The following is a 4,563-nucleotide window of genomic DNA, read 5'->3' on the forward strand; positions in this document are numbered from 1 at the left end:
AAAAATAAGCTCAAAATGGATTAAAGACCTAAATGTAAGGCCAGACACTATCAAACTCTTAGAGGAAAACATAGGCAGAACACTCTATGACATAAATCACAGCAAGATCCTTTTTGACCCACCTCCTAGAGAAATGGAAATAAAGACAAAAATAAACACATGGGACCTAATGAAACTTAAAAGCTTTTGCACAGCAAAGGAAACCATAAACAAGACCAAAAGACAACCCTCAGAATGGGAGAAAATATTTGCAAATGAAGCAACTGACAAAGGATTAATCTCCAAAATTTATAAGCAGCTCATGCAGCTCAATAACAAAAAAACAAACAACCCAATCCAAAAATGGGCAGAAGACCTAAATAGACATTTCTCCACAGAAGATATACAGACTGCCAACAAACACATGAAAGGATGCTCAACATCTTTACTCATTAGAGAAATGCAAATCAAAACTACAATGAGATATCATCTCACACCAGTCAGAATGGCCATCATCAAAAAATCTAGAAACAATAAATGCTGGAGAGGGTGTGGAGAAAAGGGAACACTCTTGCACTGCTGGTGGGAATGTGAATTGGTACAGCCGCTATGGAGAACGGTATGGAGGTTCCTTAAAAAACTACAAATAGAACTACCATATGACCCAGCAATCCCACTACTGGGCATATACCCTGAGAAAACCATAATTCAAAAAGAGACATGTACCAAAATGTTCATAGCAGCCCTATTTACAATAGCCCGGAGATGGAAACAACCTAAGTGTCCATCATCGGATGAATGGATAAAGAAGATGTGGCACATATATACAATGGAATATTACTCAGCCATAAAAAGAAATGAAATTGAGCTATTTGTAATGAGGTGGATAGACCTAGAGTCTGTCATACAGAGTGAAGTAAGTCAGAAAGAGAAAGACAAATACTGTATGCTAACACATATATATGGAATTTAAGAAAAAAAAATGTCATGAAGAACATAGGGGTAAGACAGGAATAAAGACACAGACCTACTAGAGAATGGACTTGAGGATATGGGGAGGGGGAAGGGTAAGCTGTGACAAAGTGAAAGAGCGGCATGGACATATATACACTACCAAACGTAAGGTAGATAGCTAGTGGGAAGCAGCCGCATAGCACAGGGAGATCAGCTCGGTGCTTTGTGACCGCCTGGAGGGGTGGGATAGGGAGGGTGGGAGGGAGACGCAAAAGGGAGGGGATATGGAAACACGTATATGTATAACTGATTAAATTTGTTATAAAGCAAAAAATTTAAAAAGAATAAAAATAAAAAAATAAAAGAATCAGCACAAAACAGCATATTTTATATTTTCATAATTTGTTTTGATAGTTTTGACCATAATTTCTTTCCCTAGTTCCTCTTTCTATGTTTTCTTCCTGCACTACAATTGTGTTTCTTCCCCAGTACTCCATGGACACGTCTCTTGTGAAGTTCACCAATAACCTACATGTTATTAAATCCAGTGATCAATATCCTGTCCTCACCTTCTTGCACACCCGCTGAAGTGATGGTTCTATCTTCATTAGACACACTGGAATGTAGCACTGTCCTGCTGCACTTGCCTGTTCCTTCTTAGTCTCCTTTGCTGCTGCTTAGTTACCTGACCTCCTACGACTTAGACCCTGTTTGCTCCTCTTTACATGCTCACTTTTTAGAGGATCTTATCTAGTCCCATGGCTTAAAAGCCATTTCTATGCTGACGACTTCCAACTTTATTTCCAGCTCTTATCTTGCTTCTGAACTACAAATTCAGTGTCAGCTTCTCAAACATGGTATGTCTGAAATTAATTTTCTAAATTTTCCCTGAAATCTGCTTCTTTTGGAATCCTCCCCATTTTAGCTGGTAAGAACTCTCTATCTTCCCATCCGTTTAAGCCAAAACCTCAATGTTATCCTTGAGTCTTCTTTCCCTTTACAGCACATTCAATCTATCAGTAAATCCTGTTGGATCTACCATGAAGTTACATCTAGAACGTGACCACTTTTCACACCTCTACTGCTTCCTCCTTGGGCCAAGCCATAATAATATCTTACCTAGTTTGCAGTGCTCTAACTGGCTTCCTGACTTCCGCTCCTGTCCATCCACAGTCAAAGTATATATAGCCAAACTAGCCATTTGCTAGCAGGCAAGACCTGGAAGCTGTGGGTTTGCAGCCAATAGTGTCTGTCTCGATAATAACAGGTTTTGCTGAGTAGATGAAAGCACCCTGTAAAGAAGCCTCAGGTGCTATTTGGAAGAAAAGATGAAAGTGGGTCATATAGGAGTTATGTGATATGGTCAGTCAGGGCTGGCTTCACCAGCAAGCATCCTGTGCCAATGCACAAGGCCCTGAACCGAGAAGGGTTCCAGACTTGCTTTCCTATCTCCCGTTATCACCTTGAAATTCTTAATAATTTTTGAACAAGGGGCCTTGCATTTTTACTTTGTGCTGAGCCCTGCAAATCACATAGCTGGTCCTGTGGTCAATGCCATACCCTGGTATCTGACAGCAGGAATTAAGAGGAAAAAGTAAATCTTGGAATCATTACAGCAGAACAAATATCTAATGATTGATTATGAAAGAATGTGAAAATAAAACTTAGAATCTTGTCTTCTGGAAAGATGGCAGTGATTTCCATGAAGAACACAGTAGAAAAGGAGATCTGTTTGAGAGAAAAAGAGAAGATCTCTATCAGCCAGAGGAAATGGAGTTTGAGAATTTAATCCCTAAGGAAAGATGCGATAGAAAAGACTAAACCTGAATCCTCAGAGCTGAGGCTGTATTTAGGGTAAAGAAATTAGATGAGATCACCAAGGAGTAAATGTATACAGAAAAGGTAAAAAGGAGAGATTTGGGGCATCTATAACAGGGCTGGAACCAGGTAACATTACTATACAGTATTCTGTCTTTTCTTTCTGAAGACTTATTCCCATACCAGTGAGTTTCTCTGAAAGAGCCGAGCCTGGTTTAAGTGTTCCCCTGGTGGGACCTCAGAGGTAATCTGGTACAACATCCAAACTTTAGAGATGAGAAACCCAAAGCTCCAGGAAGCTAAAAAAAAAGAAAAAAGAATTCTGTTTCCTTTTCCCAACTGTTAAAATGTGCTGTCTAAAAATCAAAGAAAAACAAAATCTTTGGCATCTCGTGATGGCAGAAAGAGACCTTGGGAATTCCCTGGCAGTCCAGTGTTAGGACTCGGCGCTCTCACTGCCAGGGTTCCATCCCTGGTGGGGCAACTAAGATGCCGCAAGCCACCTTGATTTGACTGGGTACTGTCACATGACTGCTCTGTGGGCACCTCAACTCCTTTACTGTAAAAAGGATAATACCTCTCAAGCACATTTCTCCTCTTCCTTCCACTGTAGCTCAAGTTGATCACAGCCCAAGGGTGCCTGGCTGAGCATCTGAGGGCAGACTTAAGACAGGCCACTCTCCACTAACCTAGCCTGGGGTTGGGCTCATCTGGCGACCGCCTTTTTTGTTTCTAATTTGCCCAAAGGTTGTATTCCTGAAAAGCGGTGTTCTGAGTGTGAGAGATCAAGTCCATGAAGTGCCTGGCACAGACTAAGCTCTAAATAGAGAGATAATTCTTATGAGCTCTGCACTGCACGTTTATTATAAACTCATGAAGCTTGTAAGAAACACAAAACGGCAATCTAGAATTTATTGGTAATTCTTATAGAAAGGACACATCTTTTCTCAACACTCGCAATATTGCCCTGGATCTTACTGTAAAATTCTTGGAAACTGCCAGGATACTAAGATAATTATTTATAGCTCTGGTAGAAATTACTGCAATTGTTATTTAAGGATTCTGCGCTGCACTGGGAAAAAATACAGGGAAATGTCACTGGAGCCATCAAGTTACAAAATATCTTGAGTAGGAAAACTGTGCTTTCCTTTTTTTTTTTTTTTTTTTAAAAACTGCGTTGAAGTATGGAGTACGGCTTCTTCCTTACCAGGGAAGAAAATCATGGTTTTATTGTCAAACCATTTTCTTCTTCCAAAATTTCTAAACTAGCATCTAGCTCGTCTTTGTCAGCCAGGCACCACCACGGCCTTGGGTTAAAATGTTCCAATTCCGATCCCCCAACGGCGGCCACCGCGGTTCAAGAGGACCGGGTAAGGACCCGAGGAGGTGAGATGCGCGTTCGGCCCACATATCCCGCAGAATCACGATTTCAAGCAGCGCTCTCTGCAGGGGATTACGGGTAGGGAGGGTGGGGGGTGGCTCATTTCTCTGACGTTGTCTACACCCTGAAAAGCTTGTCGCTCGGGGTGGCTGGGCTGCACCACCTGGCTGCACCCTACAACTACCCCGGGAGCTTTAAAAAAAATACCGGTGTCCGCTGACACCGGGACGAACTAATCTGCCTGTCTGGGGTACGGGGCCCGGCACGGGTATTTAGTTAGTACAACCAACCCCTGAAGTAGTACTAACGAGGGCCCGGTGAGCCGGCCTCGGGGGCGCGCCGCGACCACCACGTTGGTGGGGAGGACGCAGCGGCCGCTCTGGCCCGCCTCCTCCGCTCCTCTGACGCACCACGCTTGGCGCAGGCGCACA

Source organism: Mesoplodon mirus (assembly GCF_964341445.2).
Source record: "Mesoplodon mirus genome assembly, chromosome: 2".
NCBI lineage: Eukaryota > Metazoa > Chordata > Mammalia > Artiodactyla > Ziphiidae > Mesoplodon > Mesoplodon mirus.